Here is a 25,721-nt window from a genome sequence, read left to right as displayed (position 1 = left end):
TAATCTTATACACATAAAAATATAATATATAAATAATAAAAGTGTCAACTTGGCTCAGTGGTAACACACTTACCTCTGAGTCATAAGGTTGTGGGTTCAAGCCCCACTCTAGGTCCTGAGCAAATTATATAGGCTGACACCTCTATGCAGTACCGAGAGTTCACTCTCCATTACCAGAGGTATTGTTTCTCGGATGAGATATTAAACCGAGGGGCTTGTCTACCTTTTCAGGTGGACATGAAAAATCCCTTAGCACCATTCAAAGAAGAGCAGGGCATTGTTGTGGTGTTCTGATTGGCATTCATCTCTCAACCAATATCACCAAAACAGATTAGTTGGCCATTTATCTCATTTGCAGTTTGTGGGATCTTGCTGTACCAAATTGGCTACCGCATTTGTTTGCATAACAACAGTGACTACACTTCAAAAAGTAATGAATTATTTGTTCTTGTTCAGTTTTTTACTGTATTACTCCCCCTTATATTTATCAACTGTCCTTTTCTTAAACTTCATTTTTATAAAATAAAATACGATAAGAAACCTGTTAATTTATCCATGAAACCCCAGTCTTTGAGGCATCCTTTTATTCGTAATAGGAATGTATTTAATTTGTATCTGATCTGTTGCTTGGTCTGTCTTTTTTCCCAGCCAATTAACCTGAGCTATATTCCCCTTCATCCCACTGAAATTACCTAATTACCAGTCCAACACTTTTGTCTTGGTCTTTTTACTCTTTTTTTAATATGAACTTAATTACATTATAGTCACTGTTACAGGTTAGGGTCTTGCCTCAGATACTCTCAGGTACAGCAATACTAGTAACTCCTGTAAGCAGTCTAAGTGTTTAGGGTTGTGAACTTATTGCCCAACATCTAACTATACATTAGTGTAAACCAAGAGTGTAACAGTCGTAACCCCTTGTGATGTGAATTAGATATTCATGTCTTTCACAAGGTCCCAATGCACCTCGCCAATTATTTTGAAGATGGACAGAGAAAACACTTAGTAAGATGAGATCAAAGATGAATCATTAAACTGCTTCATTTCACAGCAAGTGAACATATAGAACGAAAATTATGATTGGACTCAATTAATTCAATCAGTACAACTTGTTTTCACATAATAATACAAAGTAATGCTATACCCCCCACATTAGTGGGTCGTCTTACTTTACTTAAACAAAATAACTTGTAACTGTTCTCCTGCATGCTGCCCTTTACAACTTTCTGTTTAAAAGCCTGAATGTATTTTTTCTGTCTCTATTTTTTATCTCCCTGTATTCACAACCTGAGAGGAAGGCCTGTTCCCCCTGAGTACCCCCTCTGAAGACACAATGGGATGTGAGGTGTTTATTGATCACAGAGTTGCTTATTTACAGTCTTTGGGGAACGGAGTTCAAAGGCTAGCTCATTAGCATATTGATGATGGGGGACTTCAATTATCCCAATATAGGCTGGGCCAGTGTAAAGGGCAAAGAGGTGGGTGGGGAATTCCTGAAATGTTTACAAGGGAACTTTCTTGAACAGTGTGTTTCCAGCCCAATGAGGAAGGAAGCAGTGCTGGATCTCGTTCTGGGGAATGAAATGGGACAAGTGGAGCATGATTCAGTTGGGAAGCATTTGGGGAACAGAGATCATAATATCATTAGGCTTAGAATAGTTATGGAAAAGGATAAGGAACAATCAAATGTGAAAATGCTTACCTGGAGGAGGGCTAATTTCAGTGAGTTAAAAAGGGATCTTGCCCAGGTGGATTGGAATCAAAAATTGGAAGGCAAAACAGTAATTGAACAATGTGAGGCCTTGAAGTAGGAGATGGTTTGGGTACAGAGTAGACACATTGCCACGAGGGGGAAACATAGAAATATAGAAAATTTATGGCACAGAAGGAGGCCATTCGGCCCATCATGTCTGCACTGGTGAAATAGAGCTGCCAAGCCTGTTCCCACTTTCCAGTACTTGGTCCGTAGCCTTATAGGTTATGGCGTTTCAAGTGCATATCCAAGTACTTTTTAAATGTGATGAGGGTTTCTGCCTCTACCACTCTTTCAGGCAGTGAGTTCCAGACCCCCACCACCCTCTGAGTGAAAAAACTTTTTCTCAGCTCCCCTCTAATCCTTCTACCAATTAATTTAAATCTATGCCCCCTGGTTATTGTCCTCTCTGCTAAGGGAAATAGGTCTTTCCTGTCCACTCTATTTAAGCCCCTCATAATTTTATACACCTCAATTAAATCAACTCCTCGGCCTCCTCTGTTCCAAAGAAAACAACCCCAGCCTATCCAATCTTTCCTCATAGCTAAAATTCTCCAGTCCAGGCAACATCCTCAAAAATTTCCTCTGTACCCTCTCTAGTGCAATCACACCTTTCCTGTAATGTGGTGACCAGAATTGTACACAGTACTCAAGCTGTGGCGTAATAAGTGCTTTATACAGTTCTAGCATAACCTCCCTGCTCTTACATTCTATGCCTCGGCTAATAAAGGAAAGTATCCAGTATGTCTTCTTAACCATCTTATCTACCTGTCCTGCTACCTTCAGGGATCTGCGGACATGCACTCCAAGACCCCTCTGTTCCTCTACACCTTTCAGTATCCTCCCTTGCCTTGTTTGCCCTCCCCAAATGCATTACCTCACACTTCTCCAGATTGAATTCCATTTGCCACTTTTCTGCTCACCTGACCAGTCCATTTATATCTTCCTACAGTCTAAACCTTTCCTCCTCACTATCAGCCACACGGCCAATTTTTGTATCATCTGTAAACTTTTTAATCATGTCCCCTACTTTTAAGTCTAAATCATTAATATTTACCACAAAAAGCAAGGGACCTAGTACTGAGCCCTGCGGAACCCCACTGGAAACCGTCTTCCAATCATAAAGACATTTTTCGACCATTACCCTTTGCTTCCTGCCACTGAGCCAATTTTGGATCCAATTTACCACTTTCCCTTGGATCCCATGGGCTGTTACTTTTTTGACCAGTCTGCCATGTGGGACCTTGTCAAAAGCCTTGCTAAAATCCATGTACACTACATCAAACACCTCATCGACCTTCCTTGTTACCTCCTCAAAAAATTCAATCAAGTTAGTCAGACACGACCTTCCCTTGACAAATCCATGTTGACCGTCCTTGATTAACCAGTGCCTTTCTAAATGACGAGTTATGCCGTCCTTCAAAATCGAATCCAATAATTTGCCCACCACCGAGGTTAGACCGACTGACCTATAATTACTCGGTCTATCCCGTTCTCCCTTTTTAAACAACGGTACAACATTATCAGGTCCTCCAATCCTCTGGCACCATGCCTGTATCCAGTGAGGATTGGAAAATGATGATCAGAGCCTCTGCTATTTCCTCCCTTGCTTCTTTTAACAGCCTAGGATACATTTCATCTGGGCCTGGCGATTTATCTACTTTCAAAGATGCTAAACCCCTTAATACTTCCTCTCTCACTATGTTTATCTCATCCAATATTTCACACTCCTCCTCCTTAACTACAATCTCTGCATCGTCCCCCTCCTTTGTGAAGATAGACGCAAAGCATTCATTAAGAACCATACCCACATCTTCCGCCTCCACACATAGGCTACCTTTTTGGTCTCTAATAGGCCCTACTCTTTCCTTAGTTATCCTCTTGCTCTTTATGTATTTATAAAACATTTTTGGGTTTTCCTTAATTTTACTTGCCAGTATTTTTTCATGCCCTCTCTTTGCTTTCCTAATTTCCTTTTTAATTTCACCCCTGCATTTTCTATACTCCTCTAGGCTTTCTGCAGTATTGAGTTCTCGGCGTTTGACATAAGCTTTCCTTTTCTGCCTTATCTTACCTTGTATGCTTCATGACATCCAGGGTGCTGTAGTTTTGGCAGTCCCACCCTTTTTCTTTGTGGGAACATGTTTACTCTGAACCCCTTGAATCTCCCCTTTGAATGCCTCCCACTGCTCTGACACTGATTTACCTTCAAGTAACTGTTTCCAGTCCACTTTTGCTAAATCACTTCCCAGCTTGGTAAAATTGGCCTTCCCCAATTTAGAACTTTTCCTCCTGGTCTATCATTGTCCTTTTCCATTGCTATGCTAAATCTAACTGAATTATGATCACTACCAGCAAAATGCTCTCCCACTGATACCCCTTCCACCTGACCAGCTTCATTCCCTAAAACTAAATCCAGAACTGCCCCCTCTCTTGTTGGGCTTGATAAGTACTGGCTAAAAAATTTCTCCTGAACGCAATTTAAAAATTCTGAGCTCTCTATACCTTTTACACTGTTTGGATCCCAGTTAATATTAGGGTAGTTGAAATCCCCTACCATTACTGCCCTAATGTTCTTGCACGTCACAGAAATTTGCCGACATATTTGCTCTTCCAGCTCCCTGACTGTTTGGGGGTCTATAGTACACTCCCAGCAGTGTGATTGCCCCTTTTTTTTCTTTAGCTTAACTCATTTGGCTTCATTTGATGATCCTTCTAACATATCATCCCTCCTCACAGCCGTAATTGTTTCTTTAACCAATATTGCCACACCCTCCTCCTTTTTTTATCCCCTTCTCTATCTCGTCTGAAAACCCTGTAACCAGGAATGTTGAGCTTCCATTTCTGCCCCTGTTTAAGCCATGTTTCTGTAATAGCTAAGCTTTCATACGTCCACGTGTCTATCTGTGCCCTCAGCTCATCTGCCTTCTTTACTATACTCCTTGCATTGAGGTATATACCATTAAGAGGGAAAGGAAGGGCATCCAAAGCTAGAGCTCCCTGAATGACTAAAGATATAGAGATTAAAATGAAAAAGAAAAAGGAGGCTTATGACGAATGTAAGGTTCATAATACAGTAGAGAACCAGGCTGAATACAGAAAGTACAGAGGCGATCTAAAAAAAAGAAATAAAAGGGGCAAAGAGAGAGTATGAGAATAGATTAACAGCTAACATAAAAGGATACCCAAAAGTCTTTTATAAACCTGTAATTGGTAAAAGGGTAGTCAAAGGAAGGGTGGGACTGATTAGGGATAAAAAGGAGATCTGGTTGTGGAGGCAGAGGTTATGGCTGAGGTACTAAATGAAAACTTCGCATCTGTCTTCACTAGAGAAAAGGATGCTGCCATTGTAGCAGTAAAGGAGGAGGTGCTGGTGAAATTGGATAGGATAAAAATAGATAAAGAGGAGGTACTTAAAAGATTGGCTGTACTCAAAGTAGAAAAATCACCCGGTCCAGATGGGATGCATCCTAGATTACCGAGGGAAGTAAGGATGGAAATTGCAGAGGCTCTGGCCACAATCTTCCAATCCTCCTTAGATATGGGGGCGGTGCTAGAGGACTGGAGGATTGCACCCCTGATCAAAAAAGGGGAGAGGGATAAACCCGACAATTACAGGCCAATCAGTCTAATGTTGGTGGTGGGAAAACTTTGAGACAATAATCCGGGATAAAATTAATTGGCACTTGAAAAAGTATGGGCTAATAAATGAAAGTCAACATGGATTTGTTAAAGGAAAATCATGTTTGACTAACTTGATTGAGTTCTTTGATGAAGTAACAGACCTGTTAACAAAATTAAAGCCCATGGGATTAAATGGACAATGGCAGCGTGGATATAAAATTGGCTAGGGGACAGAAAGCAGAGAGTAGTGGTGAACGGTTGTTTTTCAGACTGGAGGGAAGTATACAGTGGCGTTTCCCAAAGGGTCAGTATGAGGACCACTGCTCTTTTTGATATATATTAGTGACCCGGGATGGGTATACAGGGTATAATTTCAAAGTTTGCAGATGACAAAAAACTCGGAAATGTAGTAAACAACGTGGAGGATAGTAACAGACTTCAGCAGGATATAGACAGACTGGTGAAATGGGCGGACACATGGCAGATTAAATTTAATACAGAAACTGTGAAGTGAAACATTTTGGTTGAAGAATGAGGAGAGGTAGTATAAACTAAATGGTACAATTTTAAAGGGAGTGGAGGAACAGAGACACCTGACAGTGTAGGTACACAAATCTTTGAAGGTGCCAGGACACGTTGAGAAGGCTGTTAAAAAAAGCATATGGAATCCTGGGCTTTATTAATAGAGGCGTAGAGTACAAAAGCAAGGAAGTTATGCTAAACCTTTATATAACACTGGTTAGGCCTCGGCTGGAGTATTGTGTTCAATTCTGGGCACCACACTTTAGGAAGAATGTCAAGGCCTTGGAGAGGGTGCAGAAGAGATTTACTAGAATGGTACCAGGGATGAGAGGACTTCAGTTATGTGGAAAAGCTGGGGTTGTTCTCCGAGAACAGAGCAGGTTAAGGGGAGATTTGATAGAGGTCTTCATAATCATGAATGGTTTTAATAGAATAAATAAGGAAATGTTTCCAGTGGCAGAAGGGTCGGTAACCAGAGGACACAGATTTAAGGTCATCGGCAAAAGGCGACATGAGGAAACATTTTTTAACATAGCGAGTAGTAAAGATCTGAAATGCACTGCCTGAAAGGGTGGTGGAAGCAGATTCAATTAGTAACTTTCAGAAGGAAATTGGATAAACTACAAATTCATTCCATTGTCATTGTTTAAATAGAGTTGCATAAATGGATATTAATCCATTGAAGGCCCATGGAAACCTCAAATGCACTTTCTAGCTATTAGTGCAAGATATGTAGTGTTTGGTGGCGAAACAGAAAATTGTCACTTGGAGACTGCTTGTCACTCAAATTTTTTTTTTATTCGTTCATGGGATGTGGGCGTCGCTGGCGAGGCCGGCATTTATTGCCCATTCCTAATTGCCCTTGAGAAGGTGGTGGTGAGCCGCCTTCTTGAACCGCTGTAGTCCATGTGGTGAAGGTTCTCCCACAGTGCTGTTAGGAAGGGAGTTCCAGGATTTTGACCCAGCGACGATGAAGGAACGGCGATATATTGCCAAGTCGGGATAGTGTGTGACTTGGAGGAGAACGTGCAGGTGGTGCTGTTCCCATGTGCCTGCTGCTCTTGTCCTTCTAGGTGGTAGAGGTCGCGGGTTTGGGAGGTGCTGTCGAAGAAGCCTTGGCGAGTTGCTGCTAACTACAATTTTTGGCTGAAAGCACAGTCCCAGTGACAGGTAAAGTGCAGTGCATTCACCTCTTTGTCAGTTGGAGGGTGAAGGAAGCTGTGTGTTTTATTCCCAGCTGTTTGTGGTCCCCAATGAATGGTGATATGAAGACTATAATCATAGAATCATACAAGTTTACAACATGGAAACATGCCCTTCGGCCCAACATGTCCATGTCGCCCAGTTTATACCACTAAGCTAGTCCCAATTGCTAAAAACCCTGAATGCTAAAATCTAAGAAAAGAACAGAAAACGTTGGGAATGCACAGCATGTCAGTCAACATCTGAAAGTAAGAAGGCTTAACCTTTTGGATATATCCAGTTTTATATGAGAAAACTTGATAAAGAGCAATAGTGCAGGATTCTACTAATGTTGGAAATAATTAGAAGTCAAGAAGTAGTCATTAGGTGTCGCAAAGCTAGGCTTTTAAAAGCTTGAAGATCATCGGAAGAAGGAAAGACTGAGGGCAGTAATGAGTGCCACAATTTTGAACAAGTGCGAGTAAGTACCTCAGTTGGAAGTTATGCAGTGAGTCTTAGTAGTCTGATGAAGCATCAGATCAGAAATGTTAACCTTTCTCTTCCAGATACCGATTGACCTGTTATGTATTTCTAACATTTTCTACTTTTATTTCAAAATAGCTGCAGACTTCAACAGTTTTCATGAGTGTCATATATGTCACACTAATTCAAAAAATATACATTAATGTCACCATTTGAAATAATATACAGACTTATAAAAGAGAGTAGTGACTCTTTACTTGTTCTTATCAGCTAACAAAATATGACAAAAACATTATCTAGTGAGCAGTTGATTTTTTTTTTGAAATTTAGGTGCTGTAATTGGCAATTATTGACAGAGGGATAGTATCTGTTTCAGACAATGAATACGAACTGGATGCAGTGCAAATTTCAAGGAACAAAGTTCAACTTTACTCTAAATTTGAATCCCTGAAAATCAATTGTTCATAATTGTTTGGAATTGGCAGTATAGGAAAATTTCTGACACTAAATAGCTTTAAAATTTTAAGCATATTAAGTAACATAATTATTCCAAGAAAATAATGTGGGAAAAGGCAAGATATGACAAAAAAGAGATTTATTTTACAGTATGTCAGAGCTCCAAACTGGCTATGATTTCTCTAATCTGCCATGCCATCACCCAAGGCGCACACACGTCAGTGAGGAAAATCTGAATGAGTTCCCAAAATCCCCTCATGCCCCACTTTCTAGAATCTGATTATAGAATAAAATTTCTCAAGTCCACCTTCAAATCTACAAAAGGGTACAGCAAGGAGAGGTTAAAAAGGATAAAGTAATAAGTACTTTACAAAAACAAGGTGCACTGAAGACAGGAATGTACTTCACCATTAATGTACTTCAAATTAAAAAAGATTTGCATTTATATAGTTCCTTTCATGACCATAGGTCGTCCCCAAAGCTCTTCACAGCCAATGAAGTACTCTTTGAAGTGAAGTCACTGTTGTAATGCAGGAAATTAGATTTTACTGTCTAAACTTGCTTTTCACTGCATCTATAATGAATAAAATAAACCCATTTTTCATTTTAGATAACCCAGGCACTGAAAGTAACAACTGGACCTAGAGCTCGCAAATATAGAATCAGTGCAGTATGGGTGCGTGTTTGTTATGCTAGCTGAGTTAACTTGTCAGATTCAAACTCTACTCAGATCTTTGATGGTTTGCTCTGACTCGTTTAGGCTACCTCATTTGTTTTTGCATTGCTAGAGTAACCAAAATAAACTTGCACAGTCTCTACGCAATTTATCTGGTTACGCAGCCACAGCACAAAACTGGCAGATTCACTTAGAGAAGCCATAAGGATTGCAGAGGTGAGAAATTGAAAATTTACACTACTGCTGTTGAAGTTATGGTTAAGGTATGTTGTTCAGGCAGGCCAAGTGGAACATATTATTCTGAATCTGTCCCCTTTTGTATGGGAGTGGTTGAGGCTGACACTGGAGAGGTAATTTTTTTCTTTGTGCATGTCAGAAATCCAGGCACATGCTGCACATGATTTCTGACTATTTGAATAGTTCCCAAGTTTCTGATATGTGCTCCCAGGCAGTAAGGCTCCTCGCTGAGAGCATGAAGTCGAAAATTACTCCTTGGCTATCAAAAGTGGAAGTGTTCCATTCCTTAGGACTTGCATAGTTCTCCTTGATTAGAACAATTATTGGCAAAAGTGAAACCTACTCAGTGGGGAATTAACTTACAAGTAGAATGACTGATATATGAGGTACCATAATACTGGAAATAAAATAGTGGAGGGTATTTTCCAACTTTGGCAAGGCGGGAAATCTAGCTGCTGCTCATTATACATCCTGCCCGATTTTCCTTGGAAAATAGGGTGAGGTATATAATGGGCGGCCTATCCACTACCACCAGTTTTTCATCCCTGCCAAAGTTGGAAATTACCCTTGTGTTGTTTCCATGTGTGTTTAGCTTGCTGAAATGGCTGGCTTGAAAGATTGAACAGGTTGGGTCTATACTCATTGGAGAATGAGAGGAGACCTTATTGAAACATACAAGATTCTGAGGGGACTCGATAGGGTAGATGCTGAGAGGATGTTACCCCTCATGGAGGAATCTAATACTAGGGGGCATAGTCTCAGAATAAGGGGTCGCTCGTTTAAGACGGAAATGAGGAGGAATTGCTTCTCCCAGAGGGTCATGAATCTTTGCAATTCTTTATCCCAAAAAGCTGTGGAGGCTGAGTCATTGAATACATTCAAGGCTGAGTTAGACAAATGCTTGATCAGCAAGGGAGTCAAAGGATATGGGGAAAAGGCAGTTGAGCTAAAAATCAGATCAGCCATGATCTCATTGAATGGCAGAACAGGCTTGAGAGGCCGAATGGCCTACTCCTGCTCTTATCTCTTATGGTCTTATCGTTTTATGATCAACATTGTCATGACAGTATTTGCACTACATGATTACTATTCAGTGAAACTGGTCACTATTTCTTTATATTTACTGTAGTCTTCAATTAAATAAAAATTATGTATACTTTTGTGTCTTTTAATGCTTTTGTCTCTCTTTACCTCGTGATAGTGAAGAAATCTGGGGTGGAGATTCTCCTTGACCATCATCAATGTTACTTCATATTGGCCAACAAGAAGCCTATATTTGTGGAGTGGACCAAGTTGTTCTATTGGTTTTCCTTTCCCTTTGAGTTACCATCCTGTGCTGTGAAGTTCTTCATCTACAACCTTTCCAAAAATCAACAAGCCTTGTCTATACCCGAGTGTGAATGTTATTTGAGGTTGGGATTGAATCCTGGTGTAGAACTCCCACTACTACCCCAGCTACCAAACTGTAACTTAATCTGATTAATTTGTTGATTGTTCTGATTGGTTTTAATGTTTCAAGAATGTCGAGTGTTCTTTTCATATGTTCATTTTGCTCTCATTTCAGGTCATGATTGTTAATTATTACGTACATACGAACATACAAATTAAGAGCAGGAGTAGGCCATTCGGCCCCTCGAGCCTGCTCTGCCATTTGATAAGATCATGGCTGATCTGATTGTGACCTCAACCCTACTTTCCCGTCTACCTACTATAACCTTTGACTCCCTTGTTAATCAGGAATCTATCTATTACATAAGTAGTGAGGGTAAGTAAATGTCATTGGTCACTAAAATCAAACAAGATGGCTTTTAAGTCTCTGAAAACCTGTCTCCTCTCCTCCTTTCACTATGCCATAAATTATTAACATTAAATATAATAAATTCTGAACACTTCTTTTTACACTATGGTCTCCTAAAAGGTTGTATGCAATCATATTAACAAATTGTTCATATCAGAAATTGCTAGAAGCAATCCAAATTATGATTAATTATCACATTTTAAATTTTTTTTATATAGTAGATAATGAGAAACTATTTCCACTGGCAGGAGAGTCGGTAACCAGAAGACACAGATTAAAATAATTGGCAAAAAAAGCCAGGGGGGAGATGAGACCCCCCCCAAATAGTGAGAGGGAGATAAAAGAGCAAATATGTAGGCAAATTTATGAGAAGTGCACAAACAATAGGGCAGTAATAGTAGGGAATTTCAACAACCCTAATATTAAGTGGGATACAATCAATGTAAAAGGTATAGAAGGCGCAGAATTCTTAAAGTGCATTCAGGAGAACTTTTTTGTCCAGTACGTAGCAAGCCCAACAAGAGAGGGTGCAGTTCTGGACTTAGTTTTAGGGAATGAAGTGGGCAGGTGGAAGGCGTATCAGTGGGAGACCATTTTGGTGGTAGTGATCATAATTCAGTTAGATTTGGCGTAGATATGGAAAAGGACAAAGATAGACCAGAAGTAAGAGTCCTCAATTGGGTAAAGGCCAATTTTACTAAGCTGATGTGTGATTGAGCAAAAGTGGACTGGAAACAGATACTTGAAGGTAAATCAGTGTCGGAGTAGTGGGAGGCATTCAAGGGGAGATAATGAGGTTCAGAGCAAATAAGTTCCCACAAAGAAAATAGGTGGGACTCCCAAATCTACAGCCCCCTGGATGTCATGGAGCATACAGGTAGGAAAAGGCAAAAAAGGGAAGCTTATGTCAGATACCGAGAGCTCAATACTGCAGAGAGCCTAGAGGAGTATAGAAAGTGCAGGGGTGAAATTAAAGGGGAAATTACGAAAGCAAAGAGAGGGCGTGAAAAAATATTGTCAAGTAAAATCAAGGAAAACCCAAAGATGTTTTATAAATACATAAAGAGCAAGAGGATAACTAAGGAAAGAGTAGGGCCTATTAGAGACCAAAAAGGTCACCTGTGTGTGGAGGCGGAAGACATGGGTATGGTTCTTAATGAATACTTTGCATCTGTCTTCACAAAAGAAGGGGGACGATGCAGAGATTGTAGTTAAGGAGGAGGAGTGTGAAATAGTGGATAGGATAAACATAGTGAGAAAAGAAATATTAAGGAATCTTAAGCATCTTTGAAAGTAGATAAATCGCCAGGCCCGGATGAAATGTATCTCGGGCTGTTAGGAGAAGCAAGGGAGGAAATAGCGGAGGCTCTGACCATCATTTTCCAATCCTCTTTGGCTACAGGCATGGTGCCGGAGGAATGGAGAACTGCTAACATTGTACCATTGTTAAAAAAGGAAGAAAGGGATGGATCGAGTAATTACAGGCCAGACATCCTAATCTTGGTGGTGGGCAAATTATTGGAAATAGTTCTAAGGGATGGTATTAATCATCATTTAAAAACGCACGGATTAATCAAGGACAGTCAGCATGGATTTGTTAAGGGAAGGTCGTGTCTGACTAGCTTGACTGAATTGTTTGAGGCGGCAACAAGGATGGTCGATGAGGGTAACACGTATGATGTAGTCTACATGGATTTTAGCAAGGCTTTTAACAAGGTCCCATGTGGCAGACTGGTCAGAAAAGTAAAAGCCCATGGGATCAAAGGTGAAGTGGGAAGTTGGATCCAAAATTGCGTCAGTGGCAGGAAGCAAAGGGTAATGGTCGATGAGTGTTTTTGTGACTGGAAGGCTGTTTCCAGTGGGGTTCCGCAGGGCTCAGTACTAGGTCCCTTGCTTTTAGTGATATATATTCATGATTTGGACTTAAATGTATTGGGCATGATTAAGAAGTTTACAGATGATACAAAAATTGGCCGTGTGGTTGACAGTGAGGAGGAAAGCTTAAGAGTGCAGGAAGCTAACAATGGACTGGTCAGGTGGGCAGAAAAGTGGCAAATGGAATTCAATCTGGAGAAGTGTGACGTAATGCATTTGGGGAGGGCAAAAAAGGCAAGGGAGTACACAATAAATGGGAGGATACTGAGAGGTGTAGAGGAACAGAGGGACCTTGGAGTGCATGTCCATAGATTCCTGAAGGCAGCAGGACAGGTAGATAAGGTGGTTAAGAAGGAATACGGGGCACTTTCCTTTATTAGTTGAGGCATAAAATATAAGAGCGGGGAGGTTATGCTAGAACTGTATAAAGCACTAGTTAGGCCACATCTAGCGTACTGCGTACAGTTCTGCTCTCCACATTACAGGAAAGGTGTGATTGCACTAAAGAGGGTACAGAGGAGATTTACAATGATGTTGCCAGGACTGGAGAATTTTAGCTATGAGGAAAGATTGGATAGGCTGGGTGTGTTTTCTTTGGAACAGAGGAGGCTGAGGGGACATTTAATTGAGGTGTATAAAATTATGAGGGGCCTGGATTGAATGGATAGGAAGGACCTATTACCCTTAGCAGAGAGATCAATAACCAGGGGACACAGATTTAAAGTAATTGGTAGAAGGATTAGAGGGGAGCTGAGGAGAAATGTTTTTACCCAGAGGGTGGTAGGGGTCTGGAACTCACTGCCTGAAAGGGTTGTAGAGGCAGAAACCCTAATCACATTTAAAAGGTTCTTGGATGTGCACTTGAGGTGCCGTAACCTAAAAGACTTCAGACCAAGAGCTGGAAAATGGGATTAGGCTGGATAGCTCTTTTTCGGCCGGCACAGACACGATGGGCCAAATGGCCTCCTTTTGTGCCGTAAATTTCTATGATTCTATGATAAGGAGAATTTTTGTTGCTCAGTGAATTGTTACGGTGTGGAATGCACTGCCTGAAAGGGGCAGTGGAAGCAGATTCATTAGTAGCTTTCAAAGGCAATTGGACAAATACATAAAAAGGAAAAATTTGCAGGGCTATGTGGAAAGACCAGGGGAGACAGGCTAATTGGTAGCTCTTTCAGAGAGCTAGCACAAACATGGTGGGCTGAATGACCTCCTTCTGGGATGTATGATTCTATGATTCTATAATTAAAGTTCAGGTATCACTTGGACACCTTACAGTTATATAAAGCATAGCTCCGTGCAGTGATACACTGCTCACTATACTCCAACTAAAATTGCATGCCCTAAGAATTTTGTTTTTTTTGCTTCACAGGCCTAAGAGAAAACTGTAATTTTTAAACAAAGCAATTGGCCCTTTTGCAGGCAACATGGTGGCTGCCTGCACCCCTACACATGGAGGCCTGCCACACCAAATTTAATCTTCCAATCAATGGGATTTCACACTGGAGGAAGCGAGTCCGCCTCCAATATTTAAATGACCTCATGGTTAGAAGATTGGCCAATGTCAGGGGTACATCTCTGGCCAGTGGATATTCTGCTGAACATAAAATCTAGGCCATTATGTCCTCCACCACACTGCAATGGTTCCTACTCCCACTCACAGGCATCCTGCTGTATACTGAAATATGGCAGCCAACTTTATAACAGAGAGCTACTTAGATTGTCAGGTAAGAGGCTAGGAGATGCATACATAATTTTATGTCACATACAAGCATAATAATTATATTTTTGTTCTACTGTGGTGCTTTTTGTTGAAAATTACGTATTATTTTGCTTTGTTGGCATATGGTGCCAGAAAACAATGGTGATCACTTTGCAATGCCCCTTTAAATACTGTTGCAGGTTATGTATATCTTCATGACCTCTAGCTTTTATACATCATAAAATGAACCCTATCATCTGTCTGATAAGGTTTGAACAAAGATGTAATTGTAAATGATTACAGCATCGTCTATACAAGTTTCTATATCTGCAATAAACATGGTATCTACCTTTCAAAGGCAATGATGTCTATATGCAGAATTAAATGACCTTGGGGCAATATTTTGACTTGTGGGCATGACGACACTTCAGACAGTTACACGATGGTAAATAAATGCCTTTACTTACTGCCCAGGCAGGAATGCTGCATATTCTGATAAACAGCATCTTAACTTACTGCTGGTAGTAGGTTAAGAGACCCAAATAATAGTTAGTTAGAAGCATTAAAATCTACCATCTCAACAAGGGAAAATGGAGTCCATTACATACGCTAATATAATTTTTTATTTTACAGTTGTACAGTACTATATATTGCTTTCATGGCATACAGTGTGTATGGTACTTTATGGCAGATAATGTATATTTCTGAATGGCATGTGGCAGTTAACAGTCCTAAGGGGTAAATATATCTGGGTATTCTGCTGCATGTATCATTAGTTTGAGGTTTTGACCTTTATGCTGTTATTGTGAGGTTTTATTTGATCAAGCCAGTTGCTGTTTTCCCTTCAACACTGTCTGTGCTGTGTGGAGGGTGTTGTCAAAACTACTTTCAGTCCTTTGCAATAGATTTTGAAGAATTTCTCTCAGTTCATTCTCAATGAGTACATGAGGGCCAAAATTCCATGATAGGGGGCACATCCTGGCTTAAGTGCTTGGATACGTCCACCAGGAACCTCCTGGCAAACTTTCCATGTTCTGGGGGAAGTTCTCTACTTTGAATCCCAATGGCAGGCGCTCCTGCTTTTGGTGGGAACCAGTACTGCATCTTTTCCGTTGCTTTTATACCTTTCCTATAATCGGGCAAACAAAACTGCACAATATTCCAACTACTGTCTGATTAATGTCTTGTACAAGTTCAACATTACCTCCTTGTTTTTGTATTCTAGATATAAAACCAAGGATCTTGTTTACATTATTATTGCCATATCTACTTGTGCTGTCACCTTTAATGATCTGTGTATCTACACACCAAAAACCTTCTGCTCATCTACTCTATTTTAAATACTAACTTAAGATGCATTTTTTTTCTCTATCCCTACTTACAAAATGTATTACTTCATATTTTTCTACATTGAACTGTATCTGCCACCTATCTGTCCATCATGACCTCATCACAGTTAGCCATACCCACAAATTGGTGTCATCAGTAGGTTTTGATATTGTTCCCTTAATTCAGCCTTGTACCCTTTCAATCTCCTGTGTAAATCTTTCCCATTGCTGATCCACAATTCCATTTGCCAATTTTTCTTCCATTTAGTCTGAGCAAAGTCACTTTTTTATTTCACGATAATATAGGTTTTTCCAATCAAGCATCTTTGTTCCCAACTTTTTCTTTTTCCTTTTCTATTCTTACACTGAACCTGCTTCTATTGTGATCATTTGTTATCAAATGTTTCTCTGCTTTTAGTCACCTACATTCTCTGCTTCATTACCCAGAGCCAGGTTAAACAGTGCTTCCTTCCTTGTTACAGTAGCAACATACTGTGATTGAGAAAACAATCCTCACCAGTATTTTTAAAAAAGAAACCTCCTTCTTCAACACTCACATTTTTCAACTTTTGGCTAATTAAAATATCTGACAATATTACATGTGATGTTAATGCATGCTCTCTAATTTGTCTACAAATTTGAATCTCAATTCCTTTCCACTGTTTGGCAGTCTATAATATACTCCCAGTAATGTAACCAATCCCTCAGATCAATTCAAAGGTGTTTACAACCTTGGTGTCCTATTTGACCCTGAGCTGACCTTCCGACCACATATCCGCTCCATCACCAAGACCGCCTACTTCCATCTCCGTAACATCACCCGTCTCCGCCCCTGCCTCAGCTCATCAGCTGCTGAAACCCTCATCCATGCCTTGTTACCTCTAGACTCAACTATTCCAATGCTTTCCTGGCTGGCCTCCCTCCTTGCACCCTCTGTAAACTTGAACTCATCCAAAACTCTGCTGCCCGTATCATAACTCATGCCAAGTCTCATTCGGCCATGACCCCCCATGCTGACTGACCTACGCCTCAAATTTAAAATTCTCATCCTTGTGTTCAAATCCCTCCAGGGCCTCTCCCTGACCCCCCATCTCTATAAACTCCTTCAGCCCTACCACTCTCCGAGAACTCTCCGTTATTCTTGTGTGTCCCTGATTTTCTTCACTCCACTTTGGCACCTGTACCTTTAGCTATCTAAGGCCTAGGTTCTGGAATTCCCTCCCTAAACCTCTCCGCCTCTCTACCTCTCTCTCCTCCTTTAAGATGCTCCTTAAGACCAAGCTTTTGGTCCTACTATCTCCTCATGTGGCTCGGTGTCAAATTTTGTTTGATAATGCTCCTGTGAAGCGCCTTGGGATGCTTTACTACATTAAAGGTGCTATATAAATGCAAGTTAGTTGTTGTTTGGACCACTTGTCTTTTTAAATCCTTACGCTCTAATACTGTGATATGGACTCTAATTAATATTGCAATTCCTTCTCCCTTTTATTTTCCCTATCTAAAGGTTTTCTCCCCAGGAATATCTAATTGCCAGCCTGTCATGATTTTAATAAATGGCTCTCATTTCTCAATTTTCCTCAAACTTGTGGCAAAGCATTCCACATTCCTACGTAACAACAGTGAATACACTTCAAAAATACTTAATTGGCTGTAAAACGCTTTGGGATGTCCTGAGGTTGTGAAAGATGCTATATAAATGCAAGTCTTTCTTTTCATTCCAACAATTTTTTTGCATGAAAATGTTTTTTTTAATCTCCTCCTTTATGTATCTAGTGCTTATTTTATGATCGTGTTATGGCTGATACTGTAACAGCCATTACAGTAAACTTGTTTTTAAATGTCTAGTAAAAGTAACACTTAATTACCCACTAAGCCACCATAAAGTGAATTGTAAGTGAAGTATTTATCAGACTTCAGTAGAACAGGAACAAAAGAAAAAGAGAGTACATGAAAAGAAATTCATCCAATACCAACTTTTACAGGAACTCAAGGCATCTAAATGCAAACTACAGAGTCCTATGATGGGCAGCAAGTGAAGGTAAAGTTAATGATGGGGCTTGATTTATAGGTTCCCTAAAAACAGTATTTAATGGTAGAAATGGTACAAGCCTTGTCAGAGAAATAAACAACAACAACAACTTGTATTTATATAGTGCCTTTAACATAAAATGTCTCAAGGTGCTTCACAGAAGCGTAATCAGACAAAAATTGAGACTGAGCCAAGAAAGGAGATATTAAGAGGGGTGACTAAAAGCTTGGTTAAAAAAGGTAGGTTTTAAGGGGTGCAGCCATGAGTAGCATCGGTTGATCTAGGGGTCCAGTGGAGGTGAGTAGTGGTCTTGGTGATTCGTAGTGTACATCAGCGAATCCAGTGTACCTGCAGAGCAATAAATGGAATCAGCGGCAATGGGAAGCACACGGAAAGAGATGAAAGAAAGGTCATTCGGCAGCAACATCAGCAGGTACCTGAGCTGCACTTGCCATTATGCCATCAATAATATCAACGGGCCTTTGCACACCAACCTGCCAATAGCCAAGTAAAACTGCCTGTGCAGGCTCTGGATCAGTAAGGAGACAGTTGCAGAGCTTTTCCATGCAATGCAGGAACACCTGTAGTCACCTGAAACAGAAACAACGTTGCCCATGGCAGTCAAGGGCATCACCACCCTCAACTTTTCTGTCTCTGGCTTATTCCAGGCATGGTGCTGCATGTTGCTTTGTTATGGGGCACTGACAGTGCTCTTTCAGGCAAACAATAACAGAAAGGGAATAAGGGGTGAGAAATCCATGGCCCTTCTAGTGCACTCCTGCTGTAGCTGCTGTGGGAGTGTGCTGGAAGGGCTGAAATTTAGGCTGGAACCCAGTTATGCATTTGGAGGGAATTCCTACTAGACCTTGTAAGGGGCATAACCTCTACCTACCCCCTTACAAGGCAAGTGGCATAAGAGGGGCAAATACAAGGGGAGGGACTCCAAATGTGGAGTTTCTGCATGCTCAGTCGGCGTGGCAAGATCAACGGCTGATATGCCCAATGAGAAGAGGGATATAAAATCCCTTACTATATATTTTTCTATTACCTGCTAACCTTTTTGATATTCCCTTTAAGTCTTCTGATCTCTCTCTTCACCTCCACACTACATTTTCCCTTGATTTTCTTTAGTGTTGTTAGAAGTATGAGTCTCTTCATGGTTATTAATTTGTTTCTAATACTTTATGCATTCACAAATATTACTCAATCCTAACTCCAATTTTTTAGAATGTTGACCCTTATTCCTTTTCCCAGTTTTTAAATGTAATTTTTGATATCACCTCTTCTACAATCATGCTTTTATCACTGACTATCTCATAGAATCATAGAATCATAGAAAGGGTACAGCACGGAAGGAGGCCATTCGGCCCATCGCACCTGTGCCAGCTCTATGCAAGAGCAATTCACCCTATCCCCGTGGCCCTGCAAGTTTTTTGCTTTCAAGTACTTATCCAGTTCCCTTTTAAAGCCATGATTGAATCTGCACACCCTCTGGCAGTGTGCAATCCAGATCCTAACCACTCGCTGTGTAATATCACCTTTGGTTCTTTTGCCAATCACCTTAAATCTGTGTCTTCTGGTTCTTGATCCTTCCGCCAATGGGAACAATTTTTCTCTATCTATTCCCTTCATGATTTTGAATACCTCTATCAAATCCCCTCTCAATCTTCTCTGTTCCAAGGAGAACAACCCCAGCTTCTCCAGTCTATCCACGTAACTAAAGTCCCTCATCCCTGGAATCATTCTAGTAAATCTTTTCTGCACCCTTTCTAAGGCCTTCACGTCTTTCCTAAAGTGTGGTGACCAGAACTGGACACAATACTCCAGTTGTGGTCGAACCAGTGTTTTATAAAGATTCATCATGACTTCCTTGTTTTTGTGCTCTATGCCTCTATATATAAAGCCCAATATCCTGTATGCTTTTTTAACTGCTTTCTCAACCTGCCCTGCCACTTTCAACGATTTGTGCACATATACCCCCAGATCTCTCTGTTCCTTTTAGAATTGTGCCCTCTAGTTTATATCGCCTAGTTTATATATCTCAAAGCCTTTTTCTTTCCTTTCTCCTCTGGTAATATTTTTTCACTATTTATTTCAGTTAAGTCTTCTGCTTCTACTCCAATGATTTCATAACCCTGCTTCTTTCTCAGGTCCCAGGCCTAGACTTTCCTCATCCCCATACTAGTTTAAATGCTACTTCAGTGCTCTATTTACCCTCTCCACGAGGTGATGCCATTTCACATCTGTTCCTTTCCGTATATGCTTCCCTTGTTCCAGAACTCACGCCAGTGCCCCAAGAATGTGAACCTTTACCTCCTGCACCACCCCTGCAACACATGTTCACCTGCTTAATCTTCCTGTCCTTAACCTGTCCAGAAAATGGCATGGAAACCAAATATAAACAGTTGTTAAACTTGAGTCAGAATTTGAGAACAGGTGTGAATGCTGTATTTGTATCATTTTGTATGATGGTAAGTTGGTGTTAAAACTATGATCCAATGACAAATGATCCCCTTGGTGATTATGTTATGTACATAACGCAATCAGCGAAAACCAGTGCCGCATTTACTCTCCAGCTTGATTTTTTTCAGTTGCAGTCCAGTTTTAGGGAATATTCTTTCCAGTACTCCTGACTATGAAATCGTCTGTATTTCAAATCAACTTCAAAGTTTCTGTTATGGAAGATGTTTTGGTAAATTAATAAGTGTGTAATGAGGCACTCTATAGTTTTTCATTTGGAATCAAACTGTAACAGAGAGAGGCAGTTATTGTGTGACAGCATAGTAATATTCTCCAGATGAGTGGTGGAACTTCCCTTTACAACATTTGCTGCAGACAACAAAAACTCCATTCTATTCCTCATTATCTACAGTAGACTGTGAGACCTGCAAGTTCTGCTATAGCAGTTTTGTACAACATCCAATTAGTAATGTAATACAAACTCCACTATCTCAATTCCAATCACAGTGTACAAGGGGATTAAAAGGTTTAACATTTTTGTCTGACTTGATGAATCTGGTTCTATAAGTTTGGTGGTTTGCACTCCCTTTTTTTGCAGCATATCATCTGTGATTTTCCTGGCTGGCAGGTTGGCGTGTTGGATTGATGTTACAGGGATTTGCATCCACCCGATTTGACCTGCTGCTGACCCCAGCAAAGTTTCTGGGTCTAGGGAGGGAGTTCCAGAGAGTGAAGTCTAGACAGCAGAAAACAATGGTGGGCCAAAGGGAGAGAGGATGCTCAAAAGGCCAAAGTCAGAGGAACGGCGAGTTGTAGGGCTGGAGGAGCATCGTGTCCAGCTGATACTCCCTTTCCACAGGAAAATTGATGATGGTTTCACTTCCTTGTAAACATAGTAGTTGTCACTTCCCTGATACAAGTGTGCACTGCAAACTACCTAAAATGGCAGATGTCTCCTCGGATTTCTTGAAAGGATCTGCTAACATGAAAGTTTCATGTTGTGGTAACCTTCACCACTATGGGAGGAGCTGTCATCAATCCAGATATTAAGTGCTGGTCATTGTGCGACGGATGGTACAACTCTGTGGCAGCCTTTCCTGTGATGTGGATGCAGCAAAGACGGATCTCCTTTGACGTGTCCAAGTGCAGGTCCCAGGGTAGTAATGTTTGAGGAATCATACCATTTGCATTCTTGGCCCCTCATGAATTCCTTGTCTTCAACTCAATTATGCAGCACGTTAGGATCCAGCATGGATTTGTAAAGCCTGACGAACCTGATTGAATTTTTTGAAAAGGTGACTAAAATAGTCTTTGGATGTTGTTTATATGGACTTCCAGAAGGCATTCGATAAAGTCCTTCATAAGAGAATGTTAGCTTAAGTTGAAGCTCATGGAATTGAGGGAAAATTATTGACCTGGTTAGGAAATTGGCTGAGCGGCAGGAGACAGAGAGTAGGGATAATGGGCAGGTACTCAAATTGGCAGGATGTGACTAGTGGTGTCCCACAGGGATCTGTGTTGGGGCCTTAATATCTCTCTGTACTTTTATGCTATGTACAAATGATAATTTCACAGTGATGGCGCTGCAGTTAAATTAATAGAAAACAAAGGATACCAAGGAGAGTTTATTGCCCATGTCTAGTTATCCTGAGGAGGTGGTGGTGGGCCTTCTTGAACTGCTGCAATCCATGTGGTGAAGATCTTGTTATTATTTGTGGTGGTTTGATAGGCCACTTCAGAGAGCAAGAATCAACTACGTTAGTGTGGGACTGGAGTTTAAGCCAGGCTGGGTAAGGAGGGCAAGTTTCCTTCCCTGAAGGAAGCCTTGCCAGTGACACCCACACCCCGGTAATAAACATTAAAAAATGTAATTTTTAAGAATCGTTCATGGGATGTGGGCGTCGCTGGCGAGGTCAGCATTTATTGCCCATCTCTAATTGCCCTTGAGAAGGTGGTGGTGAGCCGCCTTCTTGAACCGCTACAGTCCATGTGGTGAAGGTTCTCCCACAGTGCTGTTAGGTAGGGAGTTCCAGGATTTTGACCCAGTGACGATGATGGAACGGTGATATATTTCCAAGTCAGGATGGTGTGTGACTTGGTGGGAAACATGCAGGTGGTGTTGTTCCCATGTGCCTGCTGCTCTTGTCCTTCTAGGTGGTAGAGGTCGCGGGTTTGGGAGGTGCTGTCGAAGAAGCCTTGGCGAGTTGCTGCAGTGCATCCTGTGGATGGTACACACTGCAGCCACGGTGCGCCGATGGTGAAGGGAGTGAATGTTTAGGGTGGTGGATGGGGTGCCAATCAAGTGGGTTGCTTTGTCCTGGATGGTGTTGAGCTTCTTGAGTGTTGTTGGAGCTGCACTCATCCAGGCAAGTGGAGAGTATTCCATCACACTCCTCACTTGTGCCTTGTAGATGATGGAAAGGCTTTGGGGAGTCAGGAGGTGAGTCACTCACCGCAGAAAACCCAGCCTCTGACCTGCTCTTGTAGCCACAGTATTTATATGGCTGGTCCAGTTAAGTTTCTGGTCAATGGTGATCCCCAGGATGTTGATGGTGGGGGATTCATCGATGGTAATGCCGTTGAATGTCAAGGGGAAATGGTTAGACTCTCTCTTGTTGGAGATGGTCATTTCAGAAAGTGGAAGATCCAAGTCGATACAGGTCCTAATTTGTGACTCATATGAATAAAAAAAAACTTCTCTAATCCATCATCAGTGATAAGATATACTAATTATTTAATTGTTGATTCCTATTTCTATGACAGTAGGACAACTTCATGGTCACTTTTACTGATACCAATTTTTTATTTTCAGCTCTTTTTATAAACTGAATTCAAATTCTCAAACTGCCATGGTGGGATTTGAACTCAAGTTCTCTGAATACTGATGACACAAAGATAGGCTGCATGGGCTCATAAGTGGCAAGTAATATTTGTGCCACATAAGTGCCAGGCAATGACAATGTCCAACAAGAGAGAGTCCAACTAGCTCCCCTTGACATTCAACGGCATTACCATCGCCAAATCCCCCACCATCAACATCCTGGGGGTCACCATTGTAGATCGAAGCATAAAAGTACAGAGAGATATTAATAGATTAAGTGAATGGGCAAAACTGTGGCAAATGGATTTCAATTTCGGCAAGTGTGAGGTCATCTACTTTGGACTTAAAAAGGATAGATCAAAGTACTTTCTAAATGATGAAAATCTCGAAACATAGACTATTAAAATGTCACGGAAATAATCAAAAAGGCTATGGAATGCTGGCCTTTATGTCTAGAGGATTAGAATACAAGGGGGTAGAAGTTATGCCACAGCTGTACAGAGCCCTGGTTAGACCACACCTGGAGTATTGTGTTCAGTTCTGGGCATGGCGCCTCAGGAAGGATATATTGGCCTTGGAGGGAGTGCAGCGTAGATTTACTAGAATGATACCTGGACTCCAAGGGTTAAATTACGAGGAGCAATTACACAAACTTGATTTGATCGAAATTTTCAAGATATTAAGGGGAACTGATAGGCTAGATAGAGAGAAACTATTCCCGCTGGTTGGGGAGTCTAAGACTAGAGGACATAGCCTAAAAATTAGAGCCAGGACTTTCAGGAGTGAAGTTAGGAAACACTTCTACACGCAAAGGGTGGTAGAAGTTTGGAACTCTCCATAGATGTGCTTCTGGCCCCCTCACAGTCTTTCTGTACATCCGTACCAAGCACTAGGCTCAAAAACTTGGAAACATCAGCCATTATTACAGTTGTCCCTGGGTGCATCCTATTGTTATATAAACTAGTATTACAAGAAAGCAGAAAAAAATCAATTGTTTGAAAAAAAATGTACTAAACCTTATCACTTCTCTATGGGTGGAACCAAGCAAAGTTTGTTTCTGCTGGACTTTGGTTTCCTTTCATCTCGGTTGCTAATGGCGATGAAAAGCAGAAAAACTTGTCAACAAAATTAATACTTTGTTCCAAGTCATTAAGCAAGACATTTCTGTTCAGGTTTACAGTATTGCAACACTCTTTCTGTCAGTGTGTAAATTTAACAAACCCAAAACATTAATCTATCTTTCTCTTTCAGACACTGAGTAACTGCTGTGCATTTCTAGAATTTTCAGTTTTGATTTATGCACTCGAACAATATTAAATGCTGAACCATTACTACATTCATTTTAAAGAAAAGTGGTTTGTCTCCAGGAATTTAAAGATTTTCCAATAGAATGAGGGACCTGAAACTATTTAAAGGACTAAGCACTGGGTGATAGCATTGTGTTTCGATCAGTAACATGTTCTTCACTGCAGCATAGAAATGGCACACTCATAAATTATTCATCCTAGTCACAACTTAGGAAAGTTTTCTTAAAAACTGTAATTGTACTTCAGATGGTACAGTAGACAAGAATGTTAATCTGCCATAACTGTAATATCTGACAGTCAGTGCTGTGTGTTTAGAGCATAAAATGCTAACTGTGTGTCGAGGTGTAGATTTATCAATACCAACATTGACTGACAGTCATTTTTAATATAATTATCATCATTTTCTGGAGCAATTGGATCCATTACACATAAATCCCTGCTTAGTCATTCTTGCTGACTAACATATGCTGTACATTCATAGTATTTTAAGTGACTATAAAGCATAAAAAGGATTAAATACATGTTACATTGTACCAGTGTAACTTTAAGATTGTAACATTGTAACTTTATGGATGACCAGTTCTGACCAAAGGTCATCGACCTGAAACGTTAACTCAGTTGCTTTCTCCATAGATACTGCCTGACTTACTGAATATTTCCAGCATTTCTGCTTTTATTTCAGATTTCCAGCATCTGCAGTATTTTGATTTTAACTTTATGGAAGATTTGGTAATTGAGAATCATATTGTTCTACCTATATGTTTGCAATGACCTTCATCAATGACCTTTCCTCCACCATAAGTCGGATGTAGGACTGTTCACTAATGATTGCAAAGTATTCCGTTCCATTCGCGATTCCTCAGATAATGAAGCAATCCATGCCCGCTTGCAGCAAGACCTGAACAACATCCAGGCATGGGCTCATAAGTGGCAAGTAATATTTGTGCCACATAAGTGCCAGGCAATGACAATCTCCAACAAGAGAGAGTCCAACTAGCTCCCCTTGACATTCAACGGCATTACCATCGCCAAATCCCCCACCATCAACATCCTGGGGGTCACCATTGACCAGAAACTCAACTGGACCAGCCACATAAATACTGTGGCTACAAGAGCAGGTCAGGGGCTGGGTATTCTGTGGTGAGTAGCTCACCTCCTGACTCCCCAAAGCCTCTCCACCATCTACAAGGCACAAGTCAGGAGTGTGATGGAATAGTCTCCACTTGCCTGGATGAGCGCAGCTCCAACAGCACTCAAGAAGCTCGACACCATCCAGGACAAAGCAGCCCGTTTGATTGGCACCCCATCCACCACCCTAAACATTCACTCCCTTCACCACTGGCGCACCGTGGCTGCAGTGTGTACCATCCACAGGATTCACTGCAGTAACTCGCCAAGGCTTCTTCGACAGCACCTCTCAAACCCATGATCTCTATCACCTAGAAGGACAAGGACAGTAGGCGCATGG

Source organism: Heptranchias perlo, chromosome 1 (genome assembly GCF_035084215.1).
Source record: "Heptranchias perlo isolate sHepPer1 chromosome 1, sHepPer1.hap1, whole genome shotgun sequence".
In the NCBI taxonomy this organism is placed as follows: Eukaryota; Metazoa; Chordata; class Chondrichthyes; order Hexanchiformes; family Hexanchidae; genus Heptranchias; species Heptranchias perlo.
Note: the sequence above shows the minus strand (reverse complement) of the source record.